At 47.8% G+C, this 20,414-nt stretch overlaps 1 pseudogene; it reads left to right on the forward strand.

The window, feature by feature from the left end:
- The first annotated feature begins 15,541 nt into the window (after positions 1-15,541).
- Positions 15,542-19,373, forward strand: LOC120847804 (annotated as a pseudogene).
- Positions 19,374-20,414: the final 1,041 nt, after the last annotated feature.

A 20,414-nucleotide genomic window follows, 5' to 3' on the forward strand; every position in this document is an offset into this window, starting at 1 on the left:
AAGGTCAAATGCCGCTTCCATCACTGAATTAAGTATGGAAATTATCTTAAAAGTTTTACCTTTATTCTTATAATGACCCAGCTGTATTATGGTTTCGTCGTCACGACGACTATAACAATCCCGGAATTCAAAGGCCTCCCCCCCCCCCCCCCCCCCCCGGCGTGTTGATCTAAAAAAACATAATCTGATGTTATTTTATTGATTACCGCCCAGTTTGGTCAATTTGCACTTTGGCTATGGTCAACACGGTTTGGTAGCCAATACCCATTACGGCTGAAACGTGCTTACGTTTATGTTTCATATCGCAAACGCGCTTATCCTGTCCCTTTTCGCCGAGTCCGGATCACAGTTTTTTGCGCCCAGTTGCGGGGGGTTGATCCATGACTCAGCATATAATTTTAGGTTATAAGAGGCCCTGTGATGTTTGCAGTTCTTCGGCAGATGGTTTTGTTACATGCTGCTTGATGGTCCTTACCTGGCAGCTGCGATGTCTGAGGGCTGAAGGCGAAGTGGACATCAGAACCGGCAGCAGAGGATGGAGACGCCGGAAGGCTCGCACTAAGAGTTTCGGATAACCTCCGATGTCTCTCTGAAACGCGCGATAGGGACGGGCACTTTTGAGTCCCACTGACGACGCAGGTTGCCGTGGCAGTGAAGGAGTCTTCTCTACAACATCCACTCTTAATCGGTGTCCAAACAGGATACTTCAGAACGCATGAGGGGTGTCCAAACAGGACACTTCAGAACGCGTGAACGGCTGTCGAAACAAAACACTTCAAGAACGCGTGAAATCACACTTCGCCATACAAAGTGCAGCTTTCCGCTTCCGTCCGGTTTTTTTTTTTTTTTTTTTGGGAAAAGGGGGGGGGGGGGTTGTTAAAGTTCGCTTGTATTGTTCACGAAGGCCTAGAGCATGCTTATCACGTGGATCCAGACAGCCACTCACACGCTCTGCTGGCTGTCAGTCAAACGCTGAAGGCCTCCGCTGTTATTCAAGTCTAATCCCTAAAACGGGAAAGGGAAGAATACGAGGGCGCGGCAGAAACAGATGAACAGGCACCGAGATCACAGAAAAGCAGAGGAGGTGAAGAGGAGAGCGATTATGTTTGCCGGGTGAACGTCCAAACAGAAGACGGACTGCCGGACCTCAACTTTTAACTTCATTTGGTGGAGAAGTGTCGCTTCACGCGTTCCGAAGTGTCCTGTTTGGACACCCCTTGGGCGATACTTCTCCGCCATATGAAGTGAAAGTGGAAGTTCGGCTGTCCATCTTCTGTGTGGACATGCGCCAGCCAAACATCACGGCTTTCGCTTTCCTCCTCGCCCCCTTTGCTTTTCTTGACGTCGGTGCTCGTCATACGCTACCTGCCAATGGCGTGCCTGTTTCGTGTTCATGTGTTCTGCCGCGACCTTGTATTTTAGGGGCAGTGACAAAGCCCACAACGACGATTGCTTTGCTTCCGTTTCCGACTACATCGCCAACGCACGCATACTTTCGTATCCTTCCCTTTCCTGTTTTCGGGACCTGAAGAGCAGCGGAGGTCTTGGACGATTGACTGACAGTCAGCAGAGCGTGTAATGTCCACCCACGTGATGAGTATGAAGTGGAAACTCCTACCACCTCTCTTCACTTCACTGGAGAGGAGGCGACCTCCTCTCCTGCGTTCGCTCTGCCAAAGGGGAGGGAGGTGGCAGGAGCTTCCACTACACTCTTAACCTTGGCGGAAGGAAGCTCCTCCCAGCCCCCCCCCCCCCCCCCCCCCCCCAAAAAAAAAAAAAAAGCGGACGGAAGCGGTGTGCCTTACTTTATATGACGGAGGGTGTCGCTTCACGCGTTCTTGACGTGTCCTGTTTGAACCGCCTTTCAGGCACCCCTGAAGTGTCCCGTTCGGACAGACCTTTACGGTATGGTACATGCCTTTTCAGGGCCTGACTACCCCTACAGTTTTTAACAGCCGTTCATAGAGTTGATAATAATCTGATTCTTAATGTTTTTTTTTCCGCTTTAGAGAAGTGCTTCTGGCCAGATGATTTTGGCCCCCATGTCCACCATAACGCTGCACTGCCAAGACAAGTCCGCCATAATTGCCCCCTCTATCACATATCCTGCATTTTGTCCCATTATTCTTGGAAAACAAATGAGATTAAAAGAAATAATAAAGCTATTTGCTTGTTCAAACTGAACGTTGATTCACACCCTTACCCCCCACCGACATTCATCTTTAACTTGTTGAAAGCAGTCAGTGTACATTTAAAATATAGTCGTTAGGCTGTGCAAAGCCTGAACACTTGATCAGGTGCGCCTGAAAGTCGACACGCTCTCAACATTTCCCCCGAACTCGTCTTAGGCGAGAAAGAATTCAGTCTTTTCAAGGCTCTGTAAACTTCAACGATACACGTGGACGATAGCGATAAGAAGGATTAGTATGAGGATGTTTTCTTCAGCCTGGGAGTTCGCTCTGAAAGGTTCGTGATGAGTAGTGCTTATTCGAGTGGGTCCATCTGTTGGTGCGATAGCACCGAGAAGACAAGGCATTACGGCCCATCGTTAGCAGTTCTCCAACCCGCCTCAAGCGGCGAACACGCCTAAGCTGGGCCTGAGAGCACGCCACGCAAAGCGGCAGACGCGTCTATATTGGCGGCGTCGCGTGCTAGCGTCGCGCTCGTAAGACGTTGCAAGACAGGCTGGCGGCGACGTTGACGTGGGTTAGGCGGCGCTACTTGTATCCACTAGTCATGACATTTGGGAGAAAAGGCCTGGTCTTCCAGGTGGTATGCAGAGACCAAGTCGTCTGCCTTTTGCGCAGAAGTTGCACTGATGCCAGAATGATGCCGAGCACCGATTGGCTTTGGTTGAAAAAATAGTGGGTCGACCTCAGTGCTAGATGCCTTCAAGTTTACTCACTATGTTTTTCAATCAGCCAATAAGAGCTCGACGTTCTGACACCATCGCAACCTCTGTGCAAAAAGCAGTCGAACTTGCGCTCAGCATTTGTTTGATGTTCGTGCAGCTCATAAGGTAGGCAGAACGGGGAGGGGCAACTGTACAACGCTGTTCTCACCGAGACGTTCGTAAAGCAGAAAGCTCGATCCCTCGGTGCACGGCGACGTGCTCAGGCGCATGTCCTCCTGGCCCGGAGCCAGCGAAGCCTGCTCGTCGGACCGCCCTGGACTCGGAACGTGTAGGAATGACTGGCAGTCGTCGTTGCTCGGAGTTTCTGTAATGCGTACGACCCAACAATGTTAATGTTGATAACTCTAAAAAGGCCTGCAGAACTTAAAAATCGGCTTTTCCTTCCCAGCGTTTGACCATATCCATGTTTGTGGAGGGCGATTCAGACGAGCCAAATGTACTATGAGCCGGGAAGGAAAAGCGCAGCACATTCTACGGGAGCTTTACAACAACCTCACATGTTTCAATCTAACACAGTTCCATGTTCGAACTTAACAACAGTCGCTTCTCGATGTTGCTCTCCGCAAGACGAGCCCGTTTCTTTTCGTCAGCACTTCGTTGTTAAGGCTAAACAAACTCTCCACCGAAGCACTCGATGTCACTGCCGTGTTGTACTCGAGGAAAAGGCTGTGCAATTCCTCGAAGCTGTTCATCTGCGACAGCGGGTGGTCGACTGGCACCAGCAGGTTCCGAGACAGTTCGTCCTGTGCTTCGGACTGAAGGGTTCGTTGTCCGATTGAGAAGTTGTCTGGTGTTGAGGAGACGGCAATATCTGCCCTGGCTGTGGAGGTCGCCGAAGCTAGCTCCGTCTTGAGGTAGTTAGACGCCTGGTCACATATGGAACCATCTTCGACTTTAGATTTCTGTGCATATGAGGATTCCCGGAAGTAAAGAAAGTACCGAGTTCGAGACGTCCCTCTTTCTCTGTATTTTCCTTTGACTAAAAGTTTTTTTTTTTTTGAACCCCTGTTTTGGGCATTAAAAACAGGATCAATATTTACCAGCTCGCCTGCACCCCAATATTACAGAGTGAGGACCCCACGAAATAAATCCTAGAATAAGTAACAAAAAAGTTATCGAGATCCTGCTCTTCGTGAAGATATTGTTCGATTTTCTGAAGATTCCCCCTTAGGAATAAAAAAACAATTACCCACTGGACAAAGAAAAAAAAGGAACGCCGTTTTTGTTTTTTTGTTTTTTTTTTTAGTAAAAATGTATCCAGTTCCCGCTCCAGTTCCACTTAGGCAGAATGAAACGACGGCGTTCCTCCGCTTAAAAAGAGCGCCTTCCTGGAACGTGGTTCTTTGGAACGCCATCTCGTACAACACTGACGCGAACGAAGACACCATAAAAAACTAGTGAAAAGTGCGTTGAAAGGCGGGTTCTCTCGTGATAGTATTTATTGTTCATCGTAAACCAACTTTACTATTCATAGTCCCGTTTCACGGCTGTGTAACTTTGTTCAAATTTATTTGCGCAATCTTGTATATCGTGCTTCGAGTCTTGTATCATTGTCATCATCAGGTCTACCGTTCTCATTATTCTTCCGCCCCGTCTGAATGCGCCAAAGTTCTTACGCACTTTGGATTTAAGTCCGGCGGGTTTTCTGGGCCTAAATCAAAGTACTAATCGAACCACGATGAGTTCTGACGTGGTGTTGAATGCAAATTGCTTAAAGTTCTAGGAGTTTCCGTTTTCACAGTTCATACTTGAAACAATTTGCGTGTTTTTTTTTGTTTTTTTTGTTTTGTTTTTTTGGTGCAACAATGTTGAAGGTAGTCAAATTTCTAAGCGGTAGCCTGGAATTCGTCACTTTTCTATACTTCGTTTCAGCTGAAATTCAGACGCAGCCGATGCTATCTACGATCTGTTCGAATTAAAATGGAACACCCGGTATACCTTAAAGACCGACGACCAGTTCGCGCTTTCCACTTTTCCCTCGCTTCCTCCTCTTCCCCTTCTACCCTGTCCACCGCTGCCTGTTTCCTCCTCCCCCATGGTGAGGAGGATCTTCTGCCTTGCAGAATCTCGAGTCTGGTCGTCGGCCTTTAAGCATCAAATCAAATAAAGAAAAATATCAACTCTGTTTAGATTCAGCTTTCAGCCTTCTAGACCTTGGAATTCACATTCCTTGCGACGCTCGTGGGGGCGAGTGAACGCAAGCGAGGGAGCACGCGCAGTGCAACCAGTGCAACCCTGCCCAAGCACCGCCCTGAGCAACCGAGAGTGAAGTAGTTCGGGATTAGTTCGGGAATGTGGAATGACCTCGGTCTCTACACACCCAGGATCTCGGGCAGCAGCAGCTTGTCTTCGTTCTGTGCCGGTAGGTTCTGTTGGCCGGGAGAGAAGGACTCCTGCTCTCCGGTGTGGTCTTCCTCAATCACAGTCAGATCTGCAGTGAGGCGACTGCCAGGGGGGTGCAAGGACCTCCGTCTGCAGGACAAACACGCATCGCGCGTGCAATTTGTCTCCACAAGTTGCCTTTTTTTTTTTTTTTTTTACGGGGACGTTGTTTATTTTTAGCTTTCCGGATAGGGAGACCTAGAAAAAGACATGTTTATAGACAACTTCACGGGCCATCGGCACTCCCACAGGTGTCACAACTTCAGAAAGCAGAAAGAAATTGCTAGTAAAAAAATTATAATCCCCGCATGTATGCCTTCATAGGCACAGTAAGGCAAGAAGCTATTGACTCCGCCCATAAAGTGTCAAAACCAAATTTTGGGTTTTTACGTGCCAAACCAACGACGGGATCAATTTCGACCACATGGGAATCTTTTGACGTGCAACCGAAAGCTCGGTTGGTTACACGGCGCCTTCTCCGCAATAAGCCTCCGTCAGATTGCGGGCACCTCGGCCGGGATTCGAACCCGCCACATGGGGATCCGTAGGCTGGCGCTCTCGCCTCGGAGCCACCGAGGCGGCGCCCTTAAAGTGTCTCATCTCCTTTTTTGACTCATTTTAAAACTAAGCTGACCCTTAAAGGTGCCTTGAGCAGGTTTCTGAGATCACCTAAAAAGGTGATAACTCACATTGCTGGTTCTTAGCATCTTAGAAATGCGTATATCGTGACGATACGCGGCCGATTTTCATATTAAAAAGCAATAAAAGATCGCCAAACACCGACTTCATCTCCGGCGATGGGTAGAACATGTTCCGAAACCAGGACCACTGTCAGTAAATACCAACGGAAGGATCTTCGCGCCTCTGACCGGTGGAACCGAGGAGTGATATCTCGTTGCCCATACAGCCCGGACTACGACTCAACCATAGCCTCCTCTATACTTCCAAAGCCTGGCAGATCGCCATGAGAAGCGGCCACCGAAATTTAAAAGGTAGAGCGGCAGACAACGGATGAGAGGAGAGCCACGTGACGGGCGCCCCGCTGCGGCGAGACGCTGAAACACACTTCTCCCGAGCGATGGAATGTCCGCTCGTGCTCCTCGCGCTCCCGTTCCTTTTCTCGTCGGGTTTCAAAACCATGTTTCAGGTCCTCGCCGCTGCAAAAAGCTGTGCGCTGACGTCCAGGTTCCCCGAGAAGTGTTCTGTGCTACCAGACTCTCGCGTTCCAAATCTGCGACCGGGCACATATGGCTCCGCCGTCGAACTGCCAGGCTTTGAGTATAGACATTTTCCACAAGCGCGCCGCCATCTTCAATTGTCGTCACTTCCAGTATGAGCGAAAACATTGTTTTGCCGTAGTTACGCCAATTGAAGACATTTAGGAGATAAGCGTAACCGTCACTCATTCTCGTTTTGTATCCCCTCTATTTGTTTACTAGTTACAGGTTAAAGCGTTTTATTATTTTTTCGTCGCCCATACCGGATACGCCTATTATGTTGTGGCAGTCCCTGTCACATAGCAGAGAGGGTAAAAAGAGAAAAAAAATATCCTCCCCCTCTCACCCGCATCTCGTCTGCTCCGCCGAGTGGGATGTAGCTAGCATTCGGCTGGCGTACAAACTCAGTTTAAAATCGCGTCATTTTGGAAATTTCAAGCGCAGATGCGCATATTTTGGTATGCCAGTTATCGTGTAATACTATGCTAGATAAAAAGACTAACAGGGTCCAATTGCGCTGTTACCTGCGTGCAAATAAAAAAAAAAAAGGAAAAACTGTCAGATTGGCCGATCTCTCCGGCGAAAAGTAAATCCTGTTGCTCTATATATTTTACTATACGAAGTTCGTACTGGTGTAGGCCTTTAGTGACCATGAGTGGAAATCTGAAATAATAACTAAAAACGTGCTCTCCTACCGCAATACACGCAGTAGTTGAGGGTACTGCCGGCTGACTCAACTGCTATTTAAGTAACGGAAAAAAGATATGTTAGTTGATCATTTACCGAAATAGAACAACAGAGAGCTATAGGCTGATCTGGAGTAGCCATAACTATTCTAAGAACGCGAACCACTTTACAACGGCAGCCACGAGCGAGAGTTTGATGTTCCGTACAGCCCGCCGATACAGCCCAAAGATGGAGAATGGCAACCTCCCGGTTTGTCGTCTGCTAGCGGAGTCGGGCGCGCGCCCTCTCTCTCTCGTTTTACCCCGCCGAACCCGCTGAATTTCCCGGATGTATGGAGAGGGCGCTGCTGTCGAACAAAATGGTGCCGCCCAGAGAGCGCTAAATGGAATGAACCCAGCGGTCGCGCTCTCGCGCGCTGACGACCGGACTGCACTCCCGCGAAAGACAAAAAATATATATATAGTTTCCTATTTTTATGACTATTATTGCTGTATTATGTTCCCTCTCCGCGAAAAATTAACATTTTTCGACCACTCTGTGCTTTTATTATCTACAAAAGTATACATATTTTGTAATGACAGTGTTTGCAATCCTAGCGAAATGTTGCGTTTTCATTGGTCACATGCCGTCCTGGCTGCCGGCACGTCGTTCCTCCCAACGCCGGAGATAATTTCGATCTTTGATTGTTTGTTTAATATGGAAATCGGCCAAGCATCGTTATGATTTATGGATTTCTAGGATGCTTAGCTTAGAGCCCGCAGAGTGAACTATCGCGATATTTAGGCGATCTCAAAAACCTCCCGAGGGCACCTTTAAACACTAGGTCTATTCATTGTCTCGTTCATGTGCCTCTCGTTGAAAACAGTGGCTAAGGCTCTGCATTTTTCACGAGTTGAGGTAATCCCCTGAAACAAGAAAAGGTCACATTCGATGTGGAGTATTAACTCTTTGCCTGGGGGTATATGTTCTGTTTGTTGAACGACATTTCATTCCCCGTGATGCAGCGCATGCTGTCTAAATACTGAGAGTAAGATGTTCTTGATATCGAGATAATCGCAATACAGCTTACAATAAAGCACCTCGGATTCGGTGTTGTGCACCGTTTATACCGTGAGAGTTGCGCAGTTCTTCAAAGGGGCCAAAGGCTCAAAAAGGCCACAAAGCCAATGACTGGTTAGAATGTTCAGAAAAGCCAGAAGGGGCTCATCTGGTGCAACCGAGACAGAGGTCGAAACTAGGTTGTGCAATATGCCGCCCGGTACGAAAGTCTGCTGATGGCCTGAGAGTGGCGGCCGACCTTTAGGAAACTTTTTATTGCTTCCTACTAGCGGCTACAACCTTTGTGTAGATTTTATTATTGCGAAGGAAGATAACAAAATGGCATCGTTCGTCATTTTTCAAACGATCATCTTGAATCTTTTCCTTGCCCTGCAATGGCAAAATTGAGCCAATGCGGTGCAATGAATGGATATATTTCTACTGTTGATCTATCCATTCATCTACTTGACAGTTTGTATTATATTCGTTTGCGCCTAAGAGTATCTACCGTTCGCAAAACTAGATCAGCAGAAAGTGGCCCGGAACTCTGCCTTCTGCATCATTTTTTGTTTAGAAAGTAAAGCACCCGCTGCCATATGTTTCCTATACAGATTCAAGCACCGTTTCTCAGGCCGCTTATTTCGCATCTTACCCTGAACTTACCTCGGTGGCGGCGCCTCCTGGAAGACATCTCCGCAATCAGGGGCCAGGCTGACGTCATGGCCGTACATGAGGATGTTATGGATAGACAGAATCGCTCGCATGTGGACTCGGGTGATCTCTTGCATGTGACTCAAGCTGTCCTCCATCCATCCTTTCAGCTGAAACAGGCACACGCACAACGACGCTCGACAACTGGTGGCTGCAGCATGGATGGTTACAACCCAAAGGCACCCATAAACCAAAGAATCGGTTAAAATCGGAAAACGCCCCATCGCCCAGTGATTATTTGGAGTGGAAGTCAATAAGTCGTCAACCTTAATGTGAATTGAAATATAAAGGGCCAGTTCATCTAACATAGAAAAGCTCAAAACGAATTTATTTAATTTTTTTACGATTTTACGATTTCCGATTTTCTAAGGAGCAGAGATGTTACACGGCCCCACCGACACTGCGCTCACCCACATGACGGCAAAGAAGCAACAGCGGGGAACACACACACACACACACACACACACGCACACACGCACACACACACGCGCACACACACACACACACACGCGCACGCACACGCGCACGCGCACGCACACGCGCACACACGCACACACGCACACGCGCACACACACACACGCACACGCGCACACACGCACACGCGCACACACACACACACACACGCGCACACACACACGCACACACACACGCACACACACACACACACACACACACACACACACACACACACACACACACACACACACACACACACACACACACACACACACACACACACACACACACACACACACACACACACACACACACACACACACACACACACACACACACACACACACACACACACACACACACACACACACACACACACACACACACACACACACACACACACACACACACACACACACACACACACACACACACACACACACACACACACACACACACACACACACACACACACACACACACACACACACACACACACACACACACACACACACACACACACACACACACACACACACACACACACACACACACACACACACACACACACACACACACACACACACACACACACACACACACACACACACACACACACACACACACACACACACACACACACACACACACACACACACACACACACACACACACACACACACACACACACACACACACACACACACACACACACACACACACACACACACACACACACACACACACACACACACACACACACACACACACACACACACACACACACACACACACACACACACACACACACACACACACACACACACACACACACACACACACACACACACACACACACACACACACACACACACACACACACACACACACACACACACACACACACACACACACACACACACACACACACACACACACACACACACACACACACACACACACACACACACACACACACACACACACACACACACACACACACACACACACACACACACACACACACACACACACACACACACACACCATATAGTCTTTTTTAGGAGCGCAGCTTTTAGGCACCCGTTTCCGTGTTTCGCGGCGTCGTCGTAACTGCGCTAAATTTAGCGGCAAGATTGACGTCACGTGACCTCACACTACTTCAATTCCCCGCTAAATTTAACGGAAAAATTTGTTTCTCCGCTAGATTTAGCGGGAAAATTGACGTCACGTGACGTCCACACCAATTTAATTCCCCGCTAAAGTTAGCGGGGAATCGAACTGGTATTGAGGTTACACGACGTCATTTTCCCCGCTAAATTTAGCAGGGAGACTGAATTGGAGGAAGAGGGAGAGGAGAGAATGGAGGACAGGAGGGTACGGAGAAGTAGGAGGGGCATACTCTCCCCTCCGTACCCTCCCCTCCTCCTCCTCAGAGCTGCGCTCTAAATTCGCATTAGGGGGATTTGAAAACGTCTTTCATTTTTTAGAGCGCAGCTCTTCGGCGCCCGTTTCCGCGTTTCGCGGCGTCGCCGTCGGCGTAACCGCCCCGCTAACTTTAGCGGGAAATTGAATTGTTGAGGTCACGTGACGTCAATTTTCCCGGTAAATCTAACTGAGAAACTGAATGTGTTTATGGGTAACGGGACACAGAGTCATGTGACGTCATTTTCCCCGCTTAATTTAGCGGAGAATCTGAATTGATGCTGAGGACACGTGACGTCAATTTCCCCGCTAAAGTTAGCGGAGAAACTTAACCCGCTAAATTTAGCCGGGAAATTTGTTGCTAAATTTAGCAGGGGTAATTTTCCCGCTAAATTTAGCGAAGAAAATTTCCCCCTAAACATAGCGGGAAAATTTTCCCGCTTTATATTTTGCAGAGAAATATTACCCGCTAAGTTTAGCGGATTAAGAAGCAAGAGGGGAGGGTACGGAGCGGCATATCCTCCCCTCCGTACCTCCTCCCTCTTCCTCCGCTAGAGCTCCGCTTTTATTTCGCATTACAGAGATTTGTACACGTCTTTTATTTTTTCAAGCCAGATTAAAAGCAAAATTATTCTCGGGTGAAATACCGAACGTACGCCCGATATAACATTTCTCGGCAAACAACGCATATGCCAGATACATTGTCCCAAGTTTGTATCTTCTGTCCCTGACGCCAACATTTGTACCCTATCGTAAATGTTACGATTATACGTCATCCTAATGGATGCAACACACTGGCATCGTAACGGTGTGCATTTAATTTAACTTAAAGCTCAATGTTAACGATCACACTGCTTAGGTTAAAACATCCCTCGCCTTATCACATCGCCATGAAACAAGTGTGTCGAAGATTCGCTCTCATTTCTGGCTGACGCCGTGAAAGGCACAACATAACTAGGGGCTCGAGAAAAAATAAAATAGCATGCACGGTTTCATTGCACTTTGTGGACATGAGAATGGTGTGTTTTCAAAGAACGCAGAGTGAAAATAAACTGAGTACCTGTGGAAGTAAGAGACGCTCGATCTTTCCTTGGCGTACTGCTGCAGTCTTGAGCCTGCTATTCTGGTTTTTGGCTTCAGCGAGGACAAAGGCCAGCACCTTGTTCTGCTCGATCACAGTTCGCAACCGCTTCTTCAGCTTGGCTGGGGAGCCGTAAAAAAAACACAAAAAAACATAAGCACCACACACACGCACAAAAAAAAAACATTTTTGCCACGCAAAAAAAAACGTAGGATGTATGCATTTATAGTCTGTTGCAGGATAAAAAAACCAGAACAAGCATAAATACTTAACGAGCGCATTGGTGACGTCAGCAACAACAAGAAAGAACAAACACACAACAAACAAAAACACAAACAAGCACTTTTTTTCTGTAGTGGATATTCGAGAGAACATCTACTTCTTGGAAGAAGCCTTATTTGCAGCAGTCTTCTTAGCAGAAACCTTTTTCGCCGTCTTGGGCTTTTTGGGGGCTCTTGGGTGCGGCGGTCTTCTCTGCCTTTGGATTTTTTGGGCTTGGACGATTTGGGCTTCGCTGACTTGGCCCTCTTAAAGGGATACCTCTACGAAATTTGAAATATACCCGTCGTGTTCAAAAATAGGTTCAATATGATCCACAAATCCGTAAATGACAATCACACGTTTGTATTTTGAGCCTGGTGGCTGTATTTCTCGTTATAAACGGCCCACTATGGCAAGCGCTCGGAGAATAGCCAGCGGAGAGCACGTGACATCCAATGCAATAGTGACGCGTAGTTTTTCTCGGGACGAGCAAAGCTAAGGCGAGGCTGACGTCGAGAGGATGGCCTAGTCGTTCCAGCCACCGAAGCGGCTTTTGTACAAATTTTGACTGACTGGTTAATCTTCTAAAATCGTAAAGAGCGGCAATAGCGACTTCTGGGACACACAAAAGGAATTCTCGGGAAGAGGGGCATTAATCATGCCCACGCGCTGGGGTTGGCAAAAAACGCGTGCTGAGCTCCAGGCGTTGTTATTAGAGTTCGGCTATTTCCATCACCGCAGTGGTTGAACACGAGCCCCTACCCGAGTGCCCGCCGGGGCATTGATTGTTACGAGCTGAAGTCGAGTGCTCACGCCGTTCTCGTGTTCAATCTATGAGCTGGCGCTCGACTGTCGTCAGGCGGGTAATGTCGATCTAACAATTACTGAGGGAAATAGTCCCTTTTCATCATCACAATTTCACCGCGACAAAGAAGCTTCTGAATCAGTGGTGGTCTGTATAAGTCTAGTCGGGCCAGACTAGGAACAGTACGCCTCTGCAAAGTCATGAACATTCCAACCCGACATCTCTTTATGACCCCTTTAAAGAAGTTTCAACACTTTTTACGAGGTAAAGGTGGCCCCTGCATGTAGTACAGCCGACGAAATGCGAGCTAGTAAAAAAAAAAAAGTTGCTTGAGTAAAGAAACTGCCACATGGAGTGATGAGTTCGCAGCCTTGCGTAAAGGTCCATACGCACATTCGCGTTTGAACGCGTTTGAGTGCAAAAAAGAGTCCTTGCGGCCTGGCGCGGTCGCTTGCGGAGCGACGCGCGCCTTCCCGCAACGCTCGGTATCGCGACGCAAGCGAGTAGAGACTCGCTCAACTTTCCGAAGCGTTGTGGTGCGTTCGGGTGCGTTCGACCAATCAGGAGCCGAAAGAGGAGAGGGGGTGACGTGATCGCTCGCCCCACCCTGCCGACTCGACGAGACGTATCCGGTTCGCCGGTCGCAGTGCTTGCTTTTTCGTTTTGGGGAGCGGTGGAGACTGTATTTTCCAAGGCTGCGATGGCTCAAGCTTGACAAAACGTCGGGGAAGCCGGCGAGATCGTCCCAAGATCGAACACTTCAACGCTGTTGCCGTGCGCCGCCATGTTGCCTTGGATTTCGCCTACTATTGGTGAGCCACTAGCGACGATAGCGCGTTCTTACTGGCCCTTGACTGCGGTTGACTGCGTGTCAACGCACCTGTGCGTACAAGTTTAGCGCAAGCGGTCTTCGCAACGCAACGCGTCCGCTTGCTGCTACGGAACGCACCGCGCTCAAACGCGAATGTGCGTATGGGCCTTTAGTCTCGACGGTGTGTCCACGCTTTCATAGATAACGGCAACCAACATGTAAGCTAGGGGAGCGCATTTTGTGTAAAGAGCACGCTCTCTTCCAGTTTATACTGCTGCTACGCAAAATTTTAATTTGCAAACATCCACTGTCAAGTCAGTCGGCACAGAAAGAAAAAAAAAGTGGCATTGCAGTTACGAATCTTACGATGCGCGAAAAGCACTTTCTAGTACTTCGTTTCACCATAAATAATAGCGCGAATAGAAGACATACAAACAAGGGCACAGATACTAAGGCGCAAGGTCACACGCGCACACTGCCTCAAACCTAACGATGAACCGCTGCTGTCCATCGGTAGGTGGAACGGCCTACAGGGGGTACTCGCGCGACGTCATTTTGTTGGGAGTTGTTCGCAGCGCATGCTCAGAACGATGCTCGAGAACAACTTTTTCTGGCATAACAAAAAAAAGCGAACACCGCGCAATCACAGCGTTGATCGGTGCTCAAGGTCTACGTGCGCACGGGTATACCCACAGCTTTGACTTCGCTGCCTGCGAGGAAAGCACCAGGATGCATGTTGAACGTCTATTCCACACAATCATGATCGTTGTTCTTGAAAGACGATAAATAGGAGCTAGTTCTGAGCATGCACTGTGAACAACGCCCAACAATATGGCAAGTATTAGCTTGCGACCATAGCTGTGAGCTCGGCTGCTGAGCGCGTGCTGACAGCGGGCTCCCACAGTTTTTTTGCTACGTGCATCCCGCACCATAAAGACTGCCGGTCTTAGCAGCCTCGTTCTGAACATGTGGTCTACATTTCGCCCTCGAATATGGCGTCCAGGGAATACCCTCTACAGACGTCTCGACCCATAATATAAAATAAAGTGTTCATGTTCTATTTGGAAAGGGGGTCCTATTTCGACAGATACTAAGCAAAAAAGCACCCTGAGCTGATGTTACTGCTCAAGAAACGCGCATTTGGCGAGACGCTTTCCATGTAACGTTAATTAACACGCCATTCTTCAAGAATTCGACAAAATAGGTACTTACTCAGAATAAATGACTGCGAGAGATAAGAACTGCCGTGACTCTTGTTGAACACTGCCTTTTTCGTGTTCAAAACCGCCCGACCTTTCCTTTGGGCCACCTAGAAATGCCGTAAATGAGGAACAAAAATGCAGGTCGCTATTGAAAGAACCCCGTGTTTTTATACCAACAAAAGTTACCTTTTGTAGTGGCATCTTTGAATGCTCCACTGACGTGGCGACCTGCTGAAAGAAAATGGGCGAACACTGCAGACCAAGAGTGCCTGCTGGGTTATAGCGATCGTGTTCGAAAGCACGTGAGATGGTCAAGCTAGTGAAGCGTTGCGAAGTCACAAAACGAAAGAGTAGTCAGCTTGGCAGCACTATCGCAGTTCGAACAAAAATTGATCGGAAGTTGCAGATGATTGGACGTTGCCAGAATGCGCGCGAAAGAGAGCCAAGTCACGTGAAACCTGGATTGAAAATGAAATACCCTTGTCTAAGACTATGACACAGACTTTCTTAATAGTTATCTCTTGTTTTTTTGTTGATGTCATTGATTTACAATGTGGTGCCGTCACGGCGAACCCTACTATATGGCTCTGGCCATATGCTGTATCTGTGCCGGCGTGAAAAAGTGTAAACTGCGTCGTCTTTTTCTATTAGATAAAGCCATGGACGTTGACGAAGTATTTTTATACCCCTGTCAGACGGGCACGTTAAATGACATTACAGCTCGGCAAATCCGCGTGTTTCATACGCCACGCTGCGCGTGCATGCGCCACGTGCAGAAGCCGGATCACGAGCTGATTCGCCGAGCGGTGAATGACATTCGATCAAAATGACATTTACTTTCCCGTCTGACAGGGGTATTATTCAAATTGACTCCAGTTTTTCTTTTTTTTTCTTAATTTGAAGGGTTAGTAAACATCTTCTCACTCACTTAGGCATGCTGGAAGAAGTCTGTCAGGGACTGTGCGGTCAGTGCGGTTTTCTGGAAACAGGGGCATGTGAGCGCGCTTCTATAAATTGTACTTTTGGTGATCGATAGTTAGGTGTGTGCGAATAATAGCTCGATAATAGCGCAGTGTCATCCCTAGCTCTAACACTGCTAAGAAAAGCACTTGTCGTGGCTTTCCTTTCTCCTGAGAAGGTTGTGAAGGACGCACTTGCAACCGAGCACGACCGAGTGAGACAGGACCGGTTTTTAAGCCTCGCAGGACCAAATGCGCTGCTGCAGGGCAGGTCCTAATCCGTCGCGACTCGCAAGAGGCCTAAAAACCGGTCTCGTCTCAGCCGGTCCTACTCGATTGCGAGTGTGTGAACGAGCCTTTATTCAATTCGAGTCGGTATTCGCACGCCCTCGATAATATTTTGAGTACATCTGTTTTCAGCTTGCTCGTTCAACGTCTAATTATCTTCTCCATTCCCCTAGTAAGCTTCTTGAACAGCGCTACGTAACTGGCACAATGTAATCCATCTTTCCTGAAATCATAGTACCAGCGTTTTTGATAAAAAAAGTCATGTTCACGTTCTATAGATTCACAAGCTACAGTGAGAGGCGTTCAAGCGAGAGGTTCGTGCCACCGTCCGTGATGAGCACAGGCGTTTTCTGGCCACACATCTTGAACCGGCGATTTCCTAAAAAGGTGAATTGTGAGAAAGCCAATTTGGTTCATTCTTGAGCTCAGTCTTTTAAAGGGGTACAGAAACGAAATGACGTGTCCCCGAACCCTCCAGCTCTCGCTTCAAAGTCGGCCGGTGAGAAGAGCCATGCATATCGCGCCAGTGACGTCAAGAGTTCCTGCACGGGCAAGGACATCCGGCCACCTGGGTAGTGTTTCTCCTGGGTGCCACCAGCGGCTCAAGACTTCGGTCCACCGTCCGGAGCGAGTCCTCAGTAGACTCGGACATCATCTAGGGGTCCTTCATCGATGCCTACAGTAACGTGACTCTCAAGTCCATCATGTTGCGGCGGACGTCCACATTCTGCCGCCACGCTCGGTTCGTCTTCAAGATAGACGACGACACGTAGCTGAATGCAGACTTGTGCCCGTAACTTAAAAAATGTAATGGATTACAATTACAAATTACCGAGCCTCAACGATTACCAAATTAACGGTAATCGTTACAAGTAATTTTTAACGATTACCGTTACAAATTACTTTCGTTGACGAGTAACGGATGACTTTACTCGTTCCGTTACAAATTACTTTTACATTACTTTTCTCGTACAGTTATCAAGAAAACATTTTGATGTTTTCAAAAATGTTCTGCAACACTACTTTTCATTTCTCATACGCCCGCATTATGGAAGTCCTTATTTAAATAAAATATTGTATTTAAGAGAAAGAATGTAGTTGCACTTCGTTCACCTGTAAGCTGACAAGGCAGCGAAAGATGCGAGCACACCCGCCATCCCGGTATATATCTTACGGCGACCGAAAACTATCCCTGGAATTCTGCAGACAAAGCTACCGGTGCGCATGCTATATTATGCAAAAGTGAGGGAGATCGGTAGCCGAGTGGGCTAGCGCACATAATAAAGAAAAAAAAATGGGCTATCGCACACCAGCTCGGAGCACGTGGAGCGAAAGCCCGCTCTGCAGAACCCCAGGGATCATGGGTTCAATCCCCACCCTTGCCCGTTTCGATCTGGATGAGCATCGTACCGGTGTGTGGTTATGTATCACTACTGCGTGGTGCACGTTAAAGACCCCAAGGTAGCGGTTTGTGATGCACTGGCTAAATTTCTCGTCTACAGCTGGAGACAAGCCGCCCGTTGAGGCAGTTCTAGGCTGTACAAACCTACAGACATAGCAACTTTTTTAACGCAAAAGTGTGTACACACTTTTTGTGCGTACGTACTTTTGTGTGCACTCACTTGTGGGTACACGCGATATTATTTTTTTTTTTGTGTGTGTTTTATAGTTCTATCTTTTGCATTGTGGAATCATGATAACTGTCTTTTGAATTTTTTTATGGGCGTCATCATACAAGCCCTCTGCAGGCTTTGATATGCCCGTATCTAGTACAATTGAATTGCAATTTGTGTGGAATTATTATTATTATTATTATTGTTATTATTATAACTAATAATAATAATAATAATAATAACAATAATGCATTTTATTTCCATCAATGGTACATCAATGGAGGAGACCATGGAAAAAAGCTGTGTCGAGACAGCTTGACGAGCCCATGGCCCCCTTATTGTCAATGAAATACAACTTGGTGGTGCAAAAAATGGTACAAGAGCAAACATGGAGAAATTATACAATCGTAATACAAGCACTGTCTGAAAGCAAAAATAGTGGTTTTATCATGGTTTCAGATCTAAAAACACACCGCCAAGTGTGCGGTGTGCATAACATGCACACCGCAAGCTTTGTCTGCAGGATTCCAGAGATTCCGGTCGCCGAAAGCTAGCGAAATGTCGGCTGTGTTTGCACCCGCTACCCCGTCACTAGAAACGTATACCTCCACTACATCACGTGGACAAAGCCTGTTTTTCGCATATTTGTATATGCCTTGCACATTTTTCTAGTGGTTCTAGTAACCATTCATACGAAAAATCGTGTTTTTTTTCCCCCGGTAATTCTCCTCTTCACAGTTTTTTTTTCTATTTTGTTGAACTTGTTGTCTTTATGCTGCTGAATTGCCTGCTCATATTTCTCCAGTTTCTGTATTACGCTCATATTTAGAAAAAAGTAACGCGTAATAAAGTAATGCGCTACGAATATTTAGTCACGAAATTACATTACAAATTACTGCCGCAAAGATGTAGCGTGGCAATTACAAAATTACTTGTAAAAGTAACGGATTACAAGTATTGCGTTACTTGTAACGGACTATTTCCCAAGTCTGCCTGAACGCTGCCAACATCTTCGCGACGATGGCTCCGCACCCACCGGATGCCATATATGGCCGGCTCTTCGAGGGCAGCAATCCTATCAGAGACCTGGCTGACAAGTATCACGTAAGCCTCAAAGATTACCCTGCGTCCTCGTATCCGAACTACGTGGCGGGTTCCAGCTACGTGCCGGGCGGACACGTCGTAGAGACGCTTTCCAGAGCGACGGGCCAAGTGAAGCTTTTCCCCATCGAGGACGTTTACATTACCAGCTCCCGCGCCGAGAGCGCCGGGGTCCGTCGTGTGGGCCTCTATAGGTTCCACTCGCAGAGTGGGGTCTCTCTGCTACACGCCGCCGCGGGAGATGTACGTACACCTTCAGGGACCAACTGCAACGCCTCGAATTCGTATGATACCGGCTTCTATTCGACTTTTCGTGCTACCGTTATGCTATAGGACGTCGCTCCCGACTTGATTTATGCTGCCGGTGTCTGTGTTCTGTCAGTAGTGAACAGGACAAGAGTCACGGAGCCAAGTGGATCTGAAGGCGTTCCCCCGCCCATAGAATACTTATTTTTTTAAAGAAATACAACCTCTTCGCAACGTGCCTTTATGGCATTTTAAATGAGAAATTCGTTCTAGAAATTTAGACAGCGGGAAGCTCGTATGCCCCGAGGGGCGTGTGATGTTTTCGCTGCTGCCTACCATGTTAGGATCAGCACGCAAACATGCACCACGAGGTTATTATTTTTGGGGTTTTGCTGTCGGAAATCTCAATCAATGTTGTTGTTGTCAAAGTTGTCATCCATAGATGACAATTTTTTTCCAGTACAGTACGGCCGCTGACGTGCATCATACAGTAATGGTATATCAACGCACAGCGACGCGGTATACTATATACTCGTCCAGATTTTGGGCTTGGTCCAGCTACGTGCCGGGCGCATCACACAGTGACGGGCTACGTGAAGTTAAGGATCGGGCCCAAAAGCGCTGGCCCTCCGGCGGAAGCTTTCGCTCCATGGCATTCCGGTTGGTGCCTCATACGTGCAAGCATGCATGTGCTTCAGCATGCGCGTGGAGGCTGGTTTACACATACGTCGCAGCGCTAAATCAGCACAAGGAAGAGCGCCGACGCAGCCCTGACTTGAGCGTAACTTAGCACTGATCCAGCGCTGCACCCACCGAGTTCAAGATGGCGGCGTCTACGCGCCATTGCCAACGACGGGCAGCGTTAACGGCGCACTTACTACAGAGGCTGGAATACTGAAGCGCTGTCCAAACAGATACGTATTTCACTTGTATGTGAACCGGGACTCGAATAGATTCCCGTTTCCGGTTCTGACTTCACCACTTCGTTCTTTAATTGTTCAATATTTTTAACTTTTCTGGGTGCCCGTATTGTGACGTAAGCGCCCGCATTAAGGAAGCGGCCAATCTCGGAGCGCACTTCCTTCCCGTCGGTGATCTCGTACGCTTCGCGTGCTTAAAGAGCACTGACACATCAAAATCATTTTTTTATTATTCCAAAACGATTGAAAACGATGCCGGGACATTACCCTCAAAATTCGAAACTTGGGAATCCAGTA

Source organism: Ixodes scapularis, unplaced genomic scaffold (assembly GCF_016920785.2).
Source record: "Ixodes scapularis isolate PalLabHiFi unplaced genomic scaffold, ASM1692078v2 PGA_scaffold3__209_contigs__length_174095766, whole genome shotgun sequence".
Lineage (NCBI taxonomy): Eukaryota > Metazoa > Arthropoda > Arachnida > Ixodida > Ixodidae > Ixodes > Ixodes scapularis.